The sequence below is a fragment of the Phyllobates terribilis genome, unplaced genomic scaffold (genome assembly GCF_046119375.1).
Source record: "Phyllobates terribilis strain yellow unplaced genomic scaffold, ASM4611937v1 Scaffold_36__1_contigs__length_13169755, whole genome shotgun sequence".
Lineage (NCBI taxonomy): Eukaryota > Metazoa > Chordata > Amphibia > Anura > Dendrobatidae > Phyllobates > Phyllobates terribilis.
Window position 1 is genome coordinate 10,640,929 of NW_027362796.1, and position 21,488 is coordinate 10,662,416.

Below are 21,488 nucleotides of genomic sequence, written 5' to 3' on the forward strand. Positions count from 1 at the left end.
CAGTGGTTTCCTAGCAGCTATTATACCATGAAGGCCTGCTGCACAAAGTCTCCTCTTAACAGTTGTTGAAGAGATGTGTCTGCTGCTAGAACTCTGTGTGGCATTGACCTGGTCTCTAATCTGAGCTGCTGTTAACCTGCGATTTCTGAGGCTGGTCATTCGGATAAACTTATCCTCAGAAGCAGAGGTGACTCTTGGTCTTCCTTTCCTGGGGCGGTCCTCATGTGAGCCAGTTTCTTTGTAGCGCTTGATGGTTTTTGCAACTGGACTTGGGGACACATTCAAAGTTTTCCCAATTTTTCGCACTGACCGACCTTCATTTCTTAAAGTAATGATTGCCACTCATTTTTCTTTACTTAGCTGCTTTTTTCTTGCCATAATACAAATTCTAACAGTCTATTCAGTAGGACTATCAGCTGTGTATCCTCCAGACTTCTGCACAACACAACTGATGGTCCCAACCCCATTTATAAGGCAAGAAATCCCACTTATTAAACCTGACAGGGCACACCTGTGAAGTGAAAACCATTTCCGGTGACTACCTCTTGAAGCTCATCAAGAGAATGCCAAGAGTGTGCAAAGCAGTCATCAAAGCAAAAGGTGGCTACTTTGAAGAACCTAGAATATCAGACATATTTTCAGTTGTTTCACACTTTTTTGTTAAGTATATAATTCCACATGTGGTAGTTCATAGTTTTGATGCCTTCAGTGTGAATGTACAATTTTCATAGTCATGAAAATACAAAAAATCTTTAAATGAGAAGGTGTTTCCAAACTTTTGGTCTGTACTGTATATATTTTTACACTTGCTAATGTGATAACGCAAGCAAGCCCTTGTAGCCCAACTTTTGATTTTGTGGGGTTGAAATTCAGCTGGATGCAGACTTTTTTTCATTTACTAATGTGATAGTGCAAGCTATAGTAGCCCACTTTGTCATTTTTTGCTGGGTGAAATTCAGCTGTATGCACAGTAAAAAAAAAATATTTTTTCTGTTGCTACGCAGAGTCCACAAAAGTATTTTTATCTGTCGCAAACGTGATACACTCTGCTAAAAGCCACCTACTACTTTAGTGGCATTGAACTTCAGCTGTTTTCAGGGTAAAAAAAATAGATTTTTTTTCTCTTGCTAGGCAGAGTCCAAAAAAAATTTTTTTCTGTGACAAACTTGATACACTCTGCTATAAGCCAGCTACTACTTTAGAGGCGGTGAACTTCTGTTATTTTCAGAGTAAAAAAATAGATGTTTTCTGTAGCTAGCCAGAGAACAAAACATATTTTTTTCTTTTCCTCTTGCAAACGTGTTACACTCTGCTATAAGCCACCTAATCCTTTAGTGGTGGTGAAATTCAGCTGTATGAAGAACTTATGCAGAGTAAAAAAATCTATTTTTTGCTGTTTCTAATGTTATGATAAATATTTGTACTTTAATATAATAATAACAACAATTTTTAGTTATATAGCGCCATCATATTCCGCAGCACTTGGAAGTCCTTTGGAAGTGCATTGAGCTGTAGGTTGGATTGCTGATAAAGGTAAAAAAAAAAACTCTTTAAATCTTCTTCTATAGCGAGTGTGAACGAGCTGAGTGTGGCCGGAGCGTAAGTGCAAACGGAAGTAAGTGTGTGACTTGTGATTTAGTGACTTTGGATTCAAGGAATTTGGAAGGGAGGAATTTGGACGAAATTGCTATCTGTATTTTATTAATTCTTTACATTTCTTTTTTACTTAAATTTTCTGTCTAGTGCAATCCCAATTAGGAAATGAGCTCCATAATTGACAATGCTATCCAGTGTACATCTTGCCACATGTATGCAATCCTTGGAACAGCCGGTCATGGGTGCATACTGCTGTGTGAGATGTGCGCATCTTGTGCGTTTGGAAGCCCAGGTTCTGGATCTAAATGAGCAGCTGGCAACACTGAGATCCATTGACAATATGGAAAGGAGTCTGCTGCTCACTGGGGTAGATGTGGGGGAGGGTGGTAGTAGGGAGCTTCAGGACAGTGAGGCAGCTAGCTGGGTGACAAGTTAGAAGGGGAGGTAGAGGGAAGAGTGCCAAGGTGGCTAGTCCTGATCTGGCACACCCCATAAAGTTTGCAAAGTTGGCAAATGAGGGGGGTGTCAGTACAGGGGTAGCACTGCTGCAGCAAGGCATGTCCTCCCAGTAAGGGGGGAAATAAGAGAGCGGGGCAGGCCAGGCAGGTTCTGGTAGTGGGGGACTCAATTATTAGGGGAACAGAAAGGGCAATCTGTAACAAAAACAGGGATTTTCGAACAGTGTGCTGCCTACCTGGCTCTGGAGTCCGGCACATCGCCGATTGGGTTGACAGATTAATGGGAGGGGCTGGTGAGGACCCAGCAGTCATGGTGCACATTGGCAAAAATGACAAAGTTAGAGGTAGGTGGAAGGTCCTTAAAGATGATTTCAGGGAATTAAGCTGCAAGCTTAAAGCAAGGACCTCCAAGGTGGTATTCTCTGAAATACTGCCTGTACCACGTGCCATGCCAGAGAGGCAATGGAAGATTAGGGAGATAAATAAGTGCCTCAGGAATTGGTGTAGGAAGGAGGGGTTTGGGTTCCTGGAGAACTGGGCCGACTTCTCATTTGGCTACAGGTTCTACGCTAGGGATGGGCTGCACCTCAATGGGGAGGGTGCAGCTGTGCTGGGGGAGAAAATGGCTAGAAGGTTCGAAAAGTGTTTAAACTAGGGATTGGGGGGAGGGTATTCATTTTATAGGTGGGGCAGATAGTGCAGATAGTGACCTAGAGCACAAATAAAGAAATTGGGGGTGGAGTTAGAACAGTCAAAATAGTAAGAAGGAATAGAGGTACAGAGAGATACATAAAATGCATGTACACTAACGCCAGAAGCCTCACCAACAAAATGGAGGAATTAGAATTTTGTTGGAAAATAATTATGACATGGTGGGGATATCTGAGACATGGCTGGACGACAGCCATGACTTGGCTGTTAATTTACAGGGCTATAGTCTGTTCAGAAATGACCATACAAACAAGCGAGGGGCGGGTGTATATTTATATGTAAAATCACCCTTAAAACCCATCTTGCGTGAGAATATATGTGAATCTAATGAAAACGTAGAGTCCCCATGGGTGGAGATAAGGGGAGGGGGAAAAAATAATAAATTACTGATAGGGGTTTGTTGTAAGTCTGGAAAAATAATGGAAGCAGCGGAGAATATCCTCATAAAGCAAATAGATGAAGCAGCGACTCAAGGAGAAGTCATTATTATCGGGGACTTTAACTACCCTGAAATACATTGGGGACAGAAACCTGTAGTTCCAGCAAAGGTAATAGGTTTTTGACAACTATGAGAGACAATTACCTTTCACAACTGGTTCAGGACCCAACAAGAAGGGGGACACTGCTAGACCTAATATTAACCAACAGGCCAGACCGCATATCAAATAAACGAGTTGGGGGTCACTTGGGTATTAGTGATCACAAAATAATAAGCTTTCATGTATCTTTTAATAAGATGTGTAGTAGAAGGGTTACAAGGACATTACACTTCAGGAAGGCAAATTTCCAACGGTTGAGAGATAATCTTAGTGCAATAAACTGGGACGATATCCTGAGACATAAAACTACACAAAGCAAATGGGAGACATTTATTAGCATCCTGAATAGGACCTGTGCACAATATATACCCTATGGGAATAAACATGCTAGAAATAGGAGGAAACCACTATGGCTGAATAGAGCTGTAAGGGGCGCAATAAGTGACAAAAAGAAAGCATTTATAGAACTAAAGCAAGTAGGTAATGATGAGGCATTAAATAAATACAGAATAAATACAGAAAATTAAATAAATTCTGTAAAAACCAAATCAAGGCAGCAAAGATTAAGATAGAGAGAATCATTGCCAGAGAAAGTAAAAATAATCCCAAAATATTCTTTAACTACATAAATAGTAAAAAATGATAGTGTTGGCCCCCTTAAAAATAGTCTGGGTGAAATGGTGGATGAGGATGAGGAAAAAGCCAATATGCTAAATGATTTTTCTCAACAATATTTACACAAGAAAATCACATGACAGAAAACATGATCAGTGATAACCAAAATTCTCCATTAAATGTCACTTGCTTAACCCAGCAGGAAGTATGGCGGCGTCTAAAAATCACTAAAGTTGACAAATCCCCGGGCCCAGATGGGATACACCCGCGAGTACTGCAGAAATTAAGTAACGTCATAGATAGACCATTATTTTTAATCTTTAAAGATTCCATAATAACAGGGTCTGTACCCCAGGACTGGCGTATAGCAAATGTGGTGCCAATATTCAAAAAGGGGACAAAAACTGAACTTGGAAATTAAAAGGCCGGTAAGCTTAACGTCTACTGTGGGTAAAATCCTGGAGGGTTTCCTAAGAGATGCTATACTAGAGTATCTGAAGAAGAATAACCTCATGACCCAATATCAAAATGGGTTTACGAGGGACCGTTTCTGTCAAACTAATCTGATCAGCTTTTATGAGGAGGCAAGTTCCGGACTGGACCGAGGAAATGTAGTGGATGTTGTGTATATGGACTTTTCAAAAGCTTTTGATACGGTTCCACACAAAAGGTTGATACATAAAATGAGAACAATGGGGATAGGGGAAAATATATGTATGTGGGTTAAGAATTGGCTCAGTGATAGGAAACAAAGGGTTGTTATTAATGGAAAACACTCAGACTGGGTCTCAGTTAACAGTGGGGTACCACAGGGGTCAGTATTGGGCCCGCTTCTTTTTAACATATTTATTAATGACCTTGTAGGGGGCATACAGAGTAATATTTCAATATTTGCAGATGACACTAAACTCTGCAGGGTAATCAATACAGAGGAGGACAATTTTATATTACAGGAGGATCTATGTAAACTAGAAGCTTGGGCTGATAAATGGCAAATGAGCTTTAATGGGGATAAATGTAAGGTAATGCACTTGGGCAGAGGAAATAAAATGTATAATTATATGCTTAATTGTAAAACACTGGGCAAAACTGTCACTGAAAAAGACCTGGGTGTATTGGTGGACGACAAGCTCATGTTTAGTGGCCAGTGTCAGGCAGCTGCTGCAAAGGCAAATAAAATAATGGGATGCATTAAAAGAGGCATAGATGCTCATGAGGACAACATAATTTTACCTCTATACAAGTCACTAGTGCGACCACACTTAGAATACTGTGTACAGTTCTGGTCACCGGTGTATAAGAAAGACATAGCTGAACTAGAATTGGTGCAGAGAAGAGCAACCAAGGTTGTTAGAAGACTGGGGGGTCTGCAATACCAAGACAGGTTATTACACTTGGGGTTATTTAGTTTGGAAAAACGAAGGCTTAGGGGTGATCTTATTACTATGTACAAGTATATGAGGGGACAGTACAAAGACCTTTCTACTGATCTTTTTACTCTGAGGCCTGAGACAGGGACAAGGGGGCATCATCTACATCTGGAGGAAAGAAGGTTTAATCATAATCACAGACGGGGATTTTTTACTGTAAGAGCAGTGAGACTATGGAACTCTCTGCCGCATGATGTTGTAATGAGTGATTCACTACTAAAATTTAAGAAGGGCCTGGATTCCTTTCTTGAAAAGTATAATATTACCGGTTATGTATACTAGATTCCTTGATAGGGCGTTGATCCAGGAAACTAGTCTGATTGCCGTATGTGGAGTCAGGAAGGAATTTTTTTTCCCCAATGTGGAGCTTAGTGTTTGCCACATGGTTTTTTTTTGCCTTCCTCTGGATCAACATGTTAGGCTATGGGTTAACTAGATGGACTTAGTCTTCCTTCAACCTTAAAAACTATGTTACTAGGTTACATCTGGGCCAATAGAACCTCCGCACAACCCGTTCTAAAGTTTTATCCACGTCCAAATGGTCAAGACATGTGAATGGACCATGTTCATCTTCCTCCGTCTACATGGTCATGGTGCCAACAATTGCTCCACTATTTCCTCTCTGACCTTAGTAACCCTGTACAATAAGTCCCCACTCAACATAAAATAGGGAAACCTGGTGTCAGCCCCTGGCTCTTGCGCTATACCGTTTAAGACGGTTACATTATTGAATTCCTCCTTTAGAGTTAGCTCCCAATCCTGGGCAGACCCAACATTTTTGCTGGTCACCCCTAAATCTGATATGTTAGCCCCAAGGGTCACTACCTCGTCATCCCCCACAAGGACATAGAAGGGAAACCTGTCAGACTCTGAGTGTGGTGACAGTTCTTTAGGGGCGACCCGTCTCTTAATCGAGCACTGTCACCCTCCCCCAAAAGTCCTAAAACAAACAAAAGTCCTGACCTATAATAATGGGGTGCAGTAAGTCCTAGACCATGCCAATCTCATGAGACTCAGTATCTGGGCACATTTCAATGTCCACTCTGGCCACTGGATAGTCTTTAGCATCCTCGTGAAAGCAATTGACGTCAACCTTCTTCCCAGGGATAAGCTGGAGAGGAAATGTGGCCCTCACAAGGGTCACCAAACTTCCTGAGCCTAGCAGTCCAGGCACTTGCTGACCATTCCCCATTACAGGACAAGCTTGTGGCCCCTTGTTGTGTGGAAAGTTCGCACTGCAATCTGGATACACATAGTATGAACAGTGGTGACCCAGGCTACAGTCCATCTGCTTGGAGGTCAGGGGACTACAGGGGGCTATATGGCCTGGGCTGTGACATTTCCAGCATATAATATTGCCAGCTGGGACCTTTGGCATACCTGCACTGACCCTTTGGACCTTGGACACCCAACCTCTTTTTGGGTCTCAGCCCCCTCTTGGGACCTCCAGTGTGGAGTAGGTTGCCTCCTCAAGGAACCATCGACCCCCTGATATCTTTTGAACAGTCTGACCAGGTCATTGGCATTTCGGGGATCACCCTGGGCAACCCAAGTCTGTATTGGCCTCGGAAAGGAGTGCACAAACTAGTACATTACCACTTGCTCTACCATCTGCGCAGGGGTAGAGGACTTTGCCTGCAACCATTTTTGGACGTGGTTCAGCAAATCAAACATTTGGTAGCGAGGGGGTTTGTCACTGTGATATGCCCAGCGGTGGACCCGTTGTACCCTGACATTGTCACTCTCAAGCACGTCTTTTAAGGCTAAGTCATAGTAGGCCTTCTGGAGCTCCCCCGTTAAGTATGGCACCAGCACTTTTGCCCATTGCTCTGGCTAGAGTTTCTCCCTCTCAGCGACCCTTTCAAAAATGGTCAAAAAGGCCTGTATGTGGTCACCCTTGGTCATTTTCTGCAGGACTCTCCTTACCGCCTTCAGGATGGGAAAATCATCAGCTGACCTTTGAGTCGAATCAGCTGCCATGCCACGAAACTCTGTTGCATAAGCAGCTTATTTGTCTCCTGTTACGCCAGCTGTTGTTGGTACTGCTGCTGCAGCTGGGCTTGTACCAGATGTTTCACTAGGTTCTCCATGCTATCTGACGCTATTTGCTGGCTTATGGCCGCCTTTGCCTAGGGCATGCAGGACCTCTGTAGCAGTCACACGTGTTCCCTGGGAACGCTGCCCGCACTTCTAACACCGATTGTGGGAATGCTACTCACTTTGGTGCGTGGTGAAGCAACACGGGAACCGTTTCCATCCATATGTCCTTGCTGGGTTATTGGTTCTTCATAAACCACATCACAAGCAAAGGAAAAGAAATGGCCTTTCAATGCAGGCAAAACAAAGTAAACAGTTCCAACAATGGCACTTTAGAGAAAGTCCAGTTTGGAGATGACACACGGGGGCCTTCTTACCTCCACACACACAGACCACGTGTCAAAACAAACAGACTCCATTTTACCCTATGGACCACACCCAGGGGTGGGTATGTGGGCAGCCAGGCCTACCCATCTCTCAAGCTGCCCCTAAAACCCTGGTCCAGAAGCACAAAACAAGCCTCTTAGTACTATGTGCACTAGAGCAATACTCCAGGTTTACATCACAGAGGACAACCACCTCTGTGATACATACCTCCCATCAACTATGTGTCCGGAAGCCACATCACATCATCTTAGACCGAACAAGGAGTTAATGGCTGAAATACATACAAACATGTATACAGCCATAGTGAAGTAAATGGAGGTACATAAAAACTGACAGCTTCCTTCATGCACATACACTCCCATCATCATTCATCTTAGTGACACAGAACTCGCTCTATTCAGAGGGTGCAGATAGATAACTCGGGATATATTGATCAGAAGCTTCATGGTCAAGGTGAAGAGAGTCTTGATTTCTAGGATATTTGCTGCTTTATGGATTAATAAGTATTAATCTGTACACCTCGCACACACACGGCTCTGCTCCGTACACCTCGTACACGCGCGGCTACGCTCCGTACGCCTCGTACACGCGCGGCTACGCTCCGTACGCCTCGTACACGCGCGGCTACGCTCCGTACGCCTCGTACACGCGCGGCTACGCTCCGTACGCCTCGTACACGCGCGGCTACGCTCCGTACGCCTCGTACACGCGCGGCTACGCTCCGTACGCCTCGTACACGCGCGGCTACGCTCCGTACGCCTCGTACACGCGCGGCTACGCTCCGTACGCCTCGTACACGCGCGGCTACGCTCCGTACGCCTCGTACACGCGCGGCTACGCTCCGTACGCCTCGTACACGCGCGGCTACGCTCCGTACGCCTCGTACACGCGCGGCTACGCTCCGTACGCCTCGTACACGCGCGGCTACGCTCCGTACGCCTCGTACACGCGCGGCTACGCTCCGTACGCCTCGTACACGCGCGGCTACGCTCCGTACGCCTCGTACACGCGCGGCTACGCTCCGTACGCCTCGTACACGCGCGGCTACGCTCCGTACGCCTCGTACACGCGCGGCTACGCTCCGTACGCCTCGTACACACGGCTACGCTCCGTACACCTCGTATACACGCGGCTCCGCTCCGTACACCTCTTTAAAACTTTCAGTAGCTTGTTCAAGCACAGCATAAAACAATGTAAAGGCTATCAAAACAAATACTGCCCTTCTGGCATAATGGGAAAACAAAATAAAATATATAGCACAGTCAATACGCTCAAGGTTAGCAAACACACCCAGTTAAGTTTAGCAACACACTAGTGCCTCCCTGGAGTTAGCCTCTTCAGACACACTGAACAGCTAATGATTCCAAAGGCTGGTTATTTATATCCCAGACCACACCCTGGGGTGGAGATATGGTGAATGACCTCCCACCCGCTCTATAGTCATAAAAAACCGAGCCCTCTAAAATGGCAGATTAACCCCTCTCAACACATAGTGTGCTGGAGAAAATCTTCTAGGTTTCAAATCACTGACACTAATAGCCTCAGTGAAACATTTCTCCCCTCCAGAACTTTGCCAGTGACTTTGTCACACTGTATATAGATAAATGTGAGACAATATAGAGATTAAAAATACACTTTATTAATCACAATTCAAATCACATAAAAATACAAAATGTCAAGAGGGATAAGGCTATGTGCCCACATTGCGGACCTGAAGCATATTTTTTACGCTTCTCCCTGGCGGGAAAATCGCATGCGGATATTAAATGCGGTTTTCCCGCCAGGTAGAAGCGTTTGTGAGGCGTCTTTGCATGCATTTCCGCATGCGGGTTATCAAGCACTTCTCCAAGCATCACTTGGAAAAGTGCTTGACAACTTGTTCAGAATGGTAAAAAATAAAAAAAAAAACTTTATACTCACCTTCTGATGCATTCTCTGCCCCATCCGGAGTCTTGAGCGGCTCACGCTGTTGTGTGCAAGACCTGCGGTGATGTCATTGAGTCATGTGGTGGGTCACATGACTCAATGACGTGGCAGGTCCTTCAGACAACAGCGCGACGGAGGGAAAACATCAGAAGATAAGTATAAACTTTATTTTATTCTTTTTTTTACAGGTTCTTTGGTACCCAGGTCTGGATGAGAGTCTCCTCTCATCCAGACTTGGGTACCATCCGCACATTGATTCCGCTGCGCTTCCGCAAAATTAATGAACATGCTGCGGATTTTTGACCGCAGCATATACGCTGCGGAAAAATCCGCAGCATGGGCATTGACATTGCGGAATGCCATTGGGGACCATGAGGTGCGGATATACATGCGTTTTTCAAGCGTTTACGCTGCGGAAATTCCGCAGCATATACGCTTGAAAAACGCTACGTGGGCACACAGCCTAAATGTAATCACAAGACAATGGAATGGGGCATCTGGATGAGCCCTGGATAAGTCCTAAGCATACAGCCTTAAAGGGGTATTCTCACCTCCAAAATCCTATTCCAAAATATAGTAGGTGTAATAATAGAAATAGAAATATTAGAAATGTAGTATAGTTCTGATTCTCAATGTCGCTTACCCCATGTGCACGGTATTGCAGTAACTTAGTTGCTAGTGGTCATAAGCATGGATACCTAACTGTCACTGTATGAGTGGTAGTAAAAATGGATACCTAAGCTACTGCAATGGCCTGCAAATGGCGTAAGCAACATCAGAAGAACTATACTACATTTCTAATTGGAGATAATTGCTAATATTATTATTATTATTACACCTACTACATACTGGGATAGTTTCTCGGAGATGGGAATACCCGATCTTACATGTTTTTATGGCGTGTATTTTTATCTGTTGCTGTAGATTGTAATGTAATAAAGCTTATTTTTAATCCTCCCTTTATTGCCTCAAATGTTTCTGCCTGTATGTATTATGTTTGTCGCTTGGATGTTAGGGGTTCAGTACCATGGGATTTGTGAACAGATGGCTCAAGATTGGCATAGGTCATAGTTTCATTATACTTTGATTTGTATAGAATTATGTATAGAGAAATGTTATAAAATATAAGGCATTGATATTGAAAAATAATAAAATCAGATTTATTCTTGGCAGATGACTGTGGTGTCAAACCAGATACCCATGAAAAGCGTGCCATTATTCCAGCTATACCTCCAGCCCTTCAGAGCAGAAAACAGTCATCTGAGCCTTTTCAATCCGTCATCTATTTGGATTCATCACAGACTGTTAAGCAAAATGAAAGCCAGAGAAGGGATGTCGAGCATCAAATAATTCCCACAGGGAAGAAACCATGATCCTGTTCAGAATGTGGGAAATGTTTTGAACATAAATCTAAATTGCTTACACATCAGAGAATTCACACAGGAGAAAAGCCGTTTTCATGTTCAGAATGTGGGAAATGTTTTAACCATAAGTCAAATTTACATACACATTTCAGAAGTCACACAGGGGAGAAGCCATATTCATGTTCAGAATGTGGGAAATGTTTTATCCAGAGACAAGACCTTCTTAAACATCAAAGAATTCACACAGGGGAGAAGCCATATTCATGCCCAGAATGTGGGAAATGTTTCAACCAGAAATCACATTTCCTCATGCGTCAGCGAATTCACACAGGGGAGAAGCCATTTTCTTGTTCTGAATGTGGGAAATGTTTTTACCATACGTCAAATTTGCTTATACATTACAGAAGTCATACAGGGGAGAGGCCATATTCGTGTTTAGAATGTGGGAAATGTTTTATCCAGAAACCAGATCTTCGTAAACATCAAAGAATTCACACAGGAGAGAAGCCATATGCATGTTCAGAATGTGGGAAATGTTTTATCTACAAATCAGATCTTCTTAAACATCAAAGAACTCACACTGGAGAGAAGCCATATTCATGTCCAGAATGTAGGAAATGTTATGGTTGGAAGTCAAAACTTGTTGCACAATAGAGAACTCATACAGGGAAGGAACCATTTTAATGTTCAGAATGTGGGAAACATTCTTCTCAGGAATCATATCTTCTTCATCATCTAAAAATTCATGTAAGGTGTCAGAGACGACACTGGGGAGATCACACAATATCCCACCGCTGCCAACAATTTGTCAGGGAACGACAGGGACGAAACTGGGGAGATCAAACAATATTCCACCGCTGCCATCACATTGTCAGCATTGAGCAGGGATTTGCGAGCACACAACCCCGATTACTCACTACGTAGGTATCGGCAAGCGCCCAGTGAGCGTATGGCGTGCACACCTCCAGATTCCAAGCCATGGAATATGTGTATACGCCGAGTATGGTTACTGCCGTCTTCACGATAACCCACTTATTTTTTTAAATTCGCTGCCACCACTGATCGAGTTTGAAATATAATACAGGCCTGGTCGGACGCCTGTGTTCTGGTAGCGTATGGCTTCGGGGGAGGGAACGATTACAGAGCAAAAGAAACAGGACTATTAAATTTTATAATTAATTCAAAAGGGCAGTGTTTATGAAAAATATACAAGATTTTACAAATGGAGACAATACAATACATATGCAGTTACACAAAATAATAAGGATTAAGGAAGACTTACTATAAGATCGCAAAGACGATTCAGTGTAGCTGGAGGGGGGGCACCCCACTTATTACCTTGACCGTTATCGAAAGGGATCCATTGCTTATAGTCTCTATACCCCCTGGCAATGAATCCGGATCCATCCTCAGTGGGGTCTTTTATGCCGAAGGTTGGAGGCCGGCCCACACACCTCCTGTGCTGACATCATGTGGGCTGGGCTCCAGTCTTCACATTTTTATTAAAATCGCTAACTTCTGGGGTAAATTATCGCTCGTTGATCGCGGAAGCTTGCAAACGACGCCATAATTTCCATTATGAATTTGCCTTTCTTTAGAGACCACACATGACATAGTTGCGGTCTGCTATTTTGTTACTTTTGCGTCACTGCTCCACGGAGGGGCTCACAGCAACTGAAAAATAAGCATATTGTTCCTTGGTTGACCCTGTCACTTAAAATATAGGTCCCGTAATTATTGGAGGTATAGAACTTTAGATATTCCATATTCCATGTCGGCGCCGGCCCGGCTAAAGATTTCTGTTGAATTTCCTTTGAAGCTCTGGGAATACAACCTTCTCAGCTAGATGTAGATTTATCGCTAGCCTGTGTTAATTGGGTTTGGTAGAACCCTTTGTGCTAGCATTTGTCTACAAGCTATTTCTCCTGTGTGGGCTTAATTTGCATGGGGACAGCTGCGTGGAGTGCCAGCTCCTCTCCTATGCCAAATACTATAGAGAACGGGGGGATGAAGAGGGGTCTGGGAGGGAGAAATTCTTAATATTTTCTTAATATTTTTCTGACATAGGGATATAGCAATTACCTTATTTATTAAAATAATTTTATTGCCAAATTTTACAAAGAAAAAAAAATCTAACGGTTACATTCAAATTAAAGTCAAAGGTTTAGAAGAGAAAGAGAAATTATTTTCAGAACTTAATCATGATTAGGAAATAGAGATGAGCGAATTTTCCATTAGTTCATGTCATGAAAACCACTATCGCTGCCACCAGTTTGTCACAAACTCCACTCAAGCACAACGCGCGTTCCTCGGATGTAACCGCAAAGGGGGACTCTGCTTCCACTCATTCGTCCACTCATCTATGGAAATGGGTCAACAGTGCGCTAAGCGCCCCCCCCAGATGGTCCACACATCCACACCACCCTTAACGCTGCTTTAAGGGTGTGACAGAGACTGCCCCTGAAGACAACAATTGTAGTGTGAATACTAACATGCGGCTGTATTGTGTTTTTATGGTGTAATGTAAAATGCATAGTGTTATAGGTACCGATACTGCTGTGTGGATACTGTATTCGTGATGCATAAGGTAACTTGGTACACTCAGCTCAGGGGTAGGGAAAGTGAGGAACATAGTTTAGGGCTTAGCTAGTGATAAATAAGACCATTAGAGCAGATAGGCGGTGGTGGGCCTAATAGTGTGCAAGATATAGGTATAGGTTAGGATACAGTTAAATGTTTGGGACCAGCCCAGCATTGGAGGGGGTGGGTCAAGCAAAAACGGGAATTACTTCCTGGTTTAGTTAGACAGAGAAAGTGTGAGGTTTGTGTCAAGTTGAGGTTCAAGCTGCAGTGGGCTGGGGGCACGATATCATTCTGGCAGCATGAGGCCGTACCAAATTTTCTGCAAAAATTCCTGTAACGTATGGGGCCTACAGCCGAACTAGGCACTGAGAAGTGTGCCTTAATCCCTTTCATACATAGGAAGCCGGACTGGGAAATGTGAGAGGGAAATAATGTAACAGATCTCGGGAGTGCTGTGGTGCCAGATGGGAAATCTCTGGGGCTAACAGGAAGATCAAGCATAGGGATAGTCTGAGCTGAACGTAAGCAAAAGCTTGAAATGTATTATGTTGATGAAACTGGAGGGTGCTGTTCCCGAAACTGCGTGTTATAGACTGTTGTATCTGAACTGTCCAGTAAAGTTGTACTTGTTTATAATGAACCGGTTGTCCCCTGATGTGTATGCGGCTGATCCTGGACCTAAGGACGTGGATACAGCGAAGGCCTCTGTCCTACATGTGATCGCAAAAGAAACTTCACAGCACACTACATATGGACTGGACACTTTGTGAGGTGCTAGGGTTAGAGAAGTAGCAGCTTGCCCACAGCTATTGCCCTGGGCACCATACACGTCCACCACTAGCCATTTTACAACGCCAGAAAGATGCCTTTACTGGGCAAGACATTGGTATACATGCACATCCAGCTTTCCCAAGCTCCTGAACAGTTTACTACTTGCACTCTGGCTACCAGGCAACACAACCAAGCTATTTTCTCTCCCCGAGATTGTTGGTGTGTTTAAAGCAACGAAAAACAAGCTTATTAAATGTTAGATTTAACATCCAAAAGAAGCACAGTGCTTTTTTAAAAAGTTACAAATTAAGCAATAACAAAAAGTCATACATAAAACAAACAGCTGGGACAGAGAAGCTGCTCAAGATGAAAACCCCCAGCCCCTGCGTTTAATACCTATGTGCCAGTGGAGGCCTACAGGGACACATCTGCTGGTCCAAATAGTTATCCAACAGTGACAGCTATCTGTTCATTACTGTGTATACAGTCTCCATGTCTGCTCTCCATCAGATAACCTACATCAATTCACTGTGTGGGGTGCAGGCAGTGATCAGATGCTCCCAGACTTTGATCTGTATATCTCCATATATGGCAGTCCAAATCAGCCAAAAAAATTATTTTCTACCTAATCGATTAGTTAACACATGAAAATACGCCAAACTCTCCATTTCCCCGGAAAAGCCATGACACTCTAAGGTTTCCCAGGACCATATCCAACCCTTTAACGCAAATAGCAAAAAGCTGCATTTTGATATTACTATACTAAGGATATTTGTGTTACAGCCTCTCTAATTGTCACTGGCAGATGACATGGCACGTGTTACCTCTATATTACCCCATCCATTACTACTAATATTACTGGGACTGTCTGTTGTGGCCGAAGGAGCACAAGCAGGAACAGCAACTGGTAATAGAAGTTCTTGGAGATAGCAAGGAGTTGTAGGAAACAATCCGTAGAAGAATTACAATAGTCTGGGTAAGACTTTTCAGGAGCTGGAGCCTGAAACTAGGCTAACAGCTAGACACAATACTAAAGCAATGAGTGAAAGATCCATGTGGCTTTTAGTAGGCCCAAACAGGAAACAAGATGGATTCCATAGATTCAGAATCCGCAATCTTGGTAAAGGGGAATTGTCAAACACAAAAGCAGCCTCCAGTGGTAAGGAGTGAAACTGCAGTACAATTATTAAAAAGAACAATAGCGGCCACTAGTGGTTAAACTGTAGAAGGTCAACAGAAATCCTGACATTAGTCCCCCTTTCAACAGCGGCCTCCGAATGATGCTTGGCTTGATGTATGTGGGTATTTTTTGTGAAACTCTGTAACCCCTTTTCGACGTGGTCAGTAATAGTACGCACCACATCGGAAAGGTCGGTTCAGCGGGGGCTCCATCGCTGAGCCCGCACTGAACCGAGCAAATGTCAGCTGATTATTACAGCTGACATGTGCCCGCAACAGCCGCGGGTGGAATCGCGATCCACCCGCAGCTGTTAACTAGTTAAATGCCGCTGTCAATCTCTGACAGCGGCATTTAACAGCGCAGCGCCGGAAGCACATCACTTACTCCGCCCATCGGTGACCCCGTCACGTGATCGCGGGTCACTGATGGGAGGGCATGACAACCCTGGGTCTTTCCCGTAGACCCCAGTGGTTGTCATGTAAAGATTGCTATGAGCGCCATCTAGTGGTCGGAGCTCATAGCACAGGAGCATTTCTGCTACATAGAGGTGATCTGCTCATCACCTCTATGTAGCAGAAGCGATCGGACAGTTGCTGCTTCTGTAGTCTCCTATGGAGACTAGAGAAGCATGCAAAAAGTGTAAAAAAATGTTTGAAATATAAAAAAACAATTAAAAAATATAAAAGTTTAAATCACCCCCCTTTTGTCCCATTCAAATTAAAATAATAAAAAATAAACCCCACATACACATTTTTGGTATCGCCGCGTTCAGAATTGCCCGATCTATCAATATAAAAAAATAATCCAATCGGTAAACGGCGTAACGAGAAAAAAATTCCAAACGCCAGAATTACGTTTTATTGGTCGCTCCAACATTGCAATAAAATGCAATAATGGGCGATCAAAACATTCGATCTACCCCAAAATGGTGTCAATAAAAACGTCAGCCCGGCGCGCAAAAAATAAGCCTTCACTTGGCCCCAGATCACGAAAAATTTAGACGCTACGGGTCTTTGAAAATGGCGTCATTTATTTATTTATTTATTTTTAGCAAACTTTGGAATTTGTTTTCACCACTTAAATAAAAAAGAACCTATACATGTTTGGTGTCTATGAACTCGGAATGACCTGGAGAATAATAATCGCAGGTCAGTTTTAGCAATCATTAAACATGGGAAAGAAAAAACAACTGTGGAATTGCATTTTTTTTGCAATTTCATCTTTCTTGGAATTTTTTTCCCGTTTTCCAGTACATGATATGGTAAAACTAGTAATGGATTTTAAAAGTACAACTCGTCCTGCAAAAAATAAGCCCTCACATGGCCATATTGACCAAAAAGTAAAGAGGCTATGGCTCTGGGAAGAAGGGGAGCAAAAAGCGAAAACTCAGAAACGGAAAATGCTCCAGACATAAGCAGTCGAGGAGCACTGAGATTTTCAACAGGTCCCCAGGAGTTATCTTCAGGGCCGTACCTTTGCCACTCTATTAAGTACTGCAACTTGTTTCTGAATATTCTGGAATTCAGGACCTTTTCAACTGTGTAATGTTCTTGCCGATCCACTTCAATAGGATTAGGAGGCAGACAACGCCCTGGAAAAGGATTTGGAACAAATGGCTTTAGTAAGGAGACATGGAACACTGGATGTATCTTCATTGTTCTGGGAAGTTGAAGGCGGAAAGCTACTGAGCTAACTTGTCCAATTATTTTAAATGGACAAATACATTTTTGACCCAGTTTTGGTGAGGGTATATGGAGTTTCAAATTCTTGGTGGAAATCCATACTTTATACTTGGAAGCTTGGAGAAGGTCTGCGAGATTTATCTGCTGCTTCCTTATGTTTCTCCTGGTCAATTCTTAAAGTGTCTTTTAGTATTTCCAGATTCTATTGCAGGGATTGTATTCTGTCATTGACAGTAGGGATAGGCGTTTCTCTTGGAAAATTAGGAAGGACACTTGGATGGTACCGAGAATTTGCGAAGAACGGTGTTTGTTTGGTCTAAGCATTTTGCGAATTGTTGTATGAAAATTCTGCCATAGGAAGCAAATCTACCTAGTCATCCTGGAGATGACAAATGTAGTATCTGATATATTGCCCTAAGGTTTGGTTTGTGCGTTCAGTCTGACCATTAGATTGGGGATGGAATGCAGAAGATATACTGACATCAATGTCCAATGCTGCATAAAAATTCGTCTGGAACCCCATGAAGACTAAACACATATTGAATTATAAGATCAGCAGTCTCTTTAGCAGATGGTAAACCAGAGCAGGACAAAATGTGCTGCTTTGGTGAGTCGGTCCACCACTACTAGGATTGAACTCTTTCCTTTTGAAACTGGTAGTTCCACAATAAAGTCCATAGATATAGAGCCCCAAGGACAAAATGACGTTTTCAGAGGCTGCAGTAATCCCATTGGTGATATGCGGGAGTTTTATACATAGCACAGGTGCTACAGGAAGATACATATTGTTTAACACCTTTTTGGCAATTGGACCACCAAAAAAAACAAGAAAGAAATTCTTGTGTTTTTTAATTCCTTTGTGTCCTGCTAACTTAGAGTCATGGATTAGTTTTAATACTTTAAGTCTCACAGTTTCTGGAACATAGATGCAAAGATTATGACTCCATACTTTATTTTGAAAGGTAAGAAATATATCATCTGGTGGATGTAGAAGAATTGAGTCTGTTTCATATGCTTCCCGAATATATCTTCCAGCAAGTCTTTGGAGAAGATCCTAGATAAAGCATCTGCCTTACCTTACGGGGGTCAGGTCTGTAAAAGATAACAAAGTTGAATCTGTTAAGAAAGAGGCTCCATCGAGCCTGGAGGGGGGGGGGGGGGCAAACATTTGGCAGATCTGCTAACTTAAAGGTTACGATGGTCAGTTAGAACAACAATTTGTTGAGCCTCTCCTTCTAGATAACAACTTTGCATGACGAACTCTGTCCAGCAACTCAGGGATCTAAGGCAGGGGTAATGATTCTTTACAGTAGTTTTATTAAATTCTCTAATCAACCCAGTCATCCTGGAGATGACAAATCTAGTATCTGAGATATTGCTCTAAGGTTTGGTTTGTGCGTTCAGTCTGACCATTAGATTGGGGATAGAATGCAGAAGATAAGGAACTTGGTCTTAAGGAACCATCTTTCTTTTTGACAAAAAATATAGGTGCACCTGCTGGTGATGAAGATGGACAAATAAACCCTTTAGCTACATTTTCATAAATGTACTCCTTGAGTGTTTTAAATTCCTGCTCTGCTAGTGGGTAAATGCTTCCAAAGGGTATTGCTGCTCCAGGCAATAGATCAATTGGACAATCATATGGCCGATGAGAAGGGAGTTTGTCTGCATTTTTCTTATCACCTACATCAACAAATTCCTTACAAAATGGATGGTAATTTAGAAGATTGTTCAGGATCCTTTACAACTTTATTTGGTGAAGCCTGTGGGGAGTGTACAGCAGATGGTACAAAAAACACTTCTTTGGTTCCCCAATTGATTGTGGGATTTCGAGTCTGAAGCCATGGCAACCCCAGGATTATTGGAAAATATGGAGATGAGATTAGTAGGAAAGATAAAACCTCATGGTGATTAGGTTCCATAACTATCTCTAAGGGTTCAGTCTCTTGATTCACTGGTTGCGAATTTAGTGGAGATCCATCAACAGTTTCCATGATAATAGATGAAAGTCTGTTTTGAATTTTTACCACATGTTCCTTTGCGAAAGAGATGTCCATAAAATTTCTGCGCTTGAATCAACTAGGGTAGAAACTTTATAGAAATGAAGCAATGAGAGTCCTTATTTTTTTTTTATTAATTTTGAGTGCAATAGAGAAAATTGAATGGATGACAGCATTCACTGGAGGCGCCCGTTCAGACAAGACTGATTCTTCCGCTACAACTGCCACTGTTTTACGTAGTCGAGAAGGACAATTGACCAGAAAGTGGTCAGTCTTGCCACAATAAAAACACAGATTTTTCCGAAGTCTCCGTTCTTTTCTCTCAGCACTTTCACGTTTTAACAGGCTGGCGAACTGCATGGATTCAACTTCAGATATGTGAGGACTCTTTATCTCAAAGTCTGTGGGACTGGTGGTTAATGCAGGTGGATAACGATTATTGTTGCGGGAGCAGTTTGAATTCCACTTTTCCAATCTTCTCTCTGATAATCGGTTGTCTATACGAATACGATTGTGCATGAAGTCATCAAAATTGGTGGGAGCATCGGCCCGGGCTAGTTCATCTTTGAGTGCGCTGGAGAGTCCGTTCTTAAAAAAAAGATAATTATGCAGCATTATTTCATTCAGTATCAATCACCCACCATCTGAATTCTGTAGTGTACTCCGCAGCAGATGGTTTACCCTGATGTAGCACCATCAGTGTAGATTAAGCTGTTGCACAATGATTAGGGTCATCAAACACCTGTCTCATGGCTGCTAGGAAAGCCTGCAGATTATTACGTCGATCATCATGAGCTTCAATGAGGGAGCTGGCCCAGGCCAATGCTTTATGTGTCAGTAGCATAGTTATACACAATACTTTTGATCTGTCTGGAAGTGAGCAGGGTGTGCACCAAAGTACAATCTGCACTGATTGATGAATGCACAAAATTTATCATGGTCTCCACCAAACCTGGAAGGTGGAAGCAGAAGAGTGGGTGGAGGGGCCAGAGCAATAAGTTTATTTTGTAACTGAAGGATCTGTTCAGACTGCAGTGCAATCTTATTGCTTACATCTTGCACAATATTCTGTAGATCCTGTGTAGCTTGTCCAAAAATGTTAACATTATGAGTTGTCTGATTTTCAAATGTCGTGTCTTTTGTTTTTAGTGTTTGCATATCTGCATAGATGTTGGTAAGCAAACAGTTCATCTTATATACACAAACCTCCAATTTTCCTCCCTCGGCGGCATCCATGATGAAGGCTTGAGTATCCTTTTACGATACTGGCATAGTACTGCTGGAAACCAGTGGCCGAACGAGCACAAGCAGGAAATAGCAAGCGGTTCTAGAAGTTCTTGGAGTTAGCAACAGGAGTTGTAGGAAACAATCCGTAGATGGAGACTGAAACTAGGCTAACAGCTAGACACAATACTCAAGCAATGAGTGAGAGTTCCATGTGGCTTTAAGTAGGCCAAAACAGGAAACAAGATGGATTCCATAGATTCAGAATCCACCATCTTGGTAAAGGGCAATTGAAAAACATAACAGCAGCCTCCAGTGGTAAGGAGTGAAACTGCAGCACAATTTTTAAAGTGAACAATAGCGGCCACTAGTGGTCAAACTGTGGAAGGGCAACAGAAATCCTGACACCTAGTTTAACTCCCCTGAACATACGATGACTGCACATTATTACACCCAGATCCTTCTCTACAAGTGACTCTTCTAGTATAATTTCCCTGAACATACGATGACTGCACATTATTACACCCAGATCCTTTTATACAAGTGACTCTCCTAGTTTAATTCTCCTGAACATACAATTGCACATTATTACAATAAGATCCTCATCTGCAAGTGATTTTCCAACACAGGACTCAGTAGTTTTAGGCTATGTTCACACATGTTGGGTTTTTCAGCATCACAAATTTGCAGCAAAACCTAATCTCTGGCAGGAAATCAGCTGCGTCAAAAACACAGGTTTTGTTGCTTTTTTTATGTGTTTTTGTGCCTTTTTTTCAGCATTTTTTTCACTGTCCTTCTGTCTTTATTTATGCATGTACATAAAGTTCTGTGAAAAAAAGACCCCATTCTATTTTGCCATCAAAAACGCAGAAAAAACGCTGATGCAAATTTTGGTGCGTTTTTTCACCACCCATTACTTCCTATGGGTGAAAAAACGCTGAAAGAAGTGACATGCTCTATTTTTCAAAAACTCAACCAAGGCACA

At 42.7% G+C, this 21,488-nt stretch overlaps 1 protein-coding gene and 1 pseudogene across 1 annotated transcript in view; one reads left to right on the plus strand and one right to left on the minus strand.

The window, feature by feature from the left end:
- Positions 1 to 21,488, minus strand: part of LOC141182832 (uncharacterized) — a 618,372-nt gene that overhangs the window by 478,045 nt on the left and 118,839 nt on the right. The gene's annotated exons all lie outside the window — the stretch shown is intronic.
- Positions 1 to 21,488, plus strand: part of LOC141182848 (uncharacterized) — a 248,286-nt pseudogene that overhangs the window by 193,720 nt on the left and 33,078 nt on the right.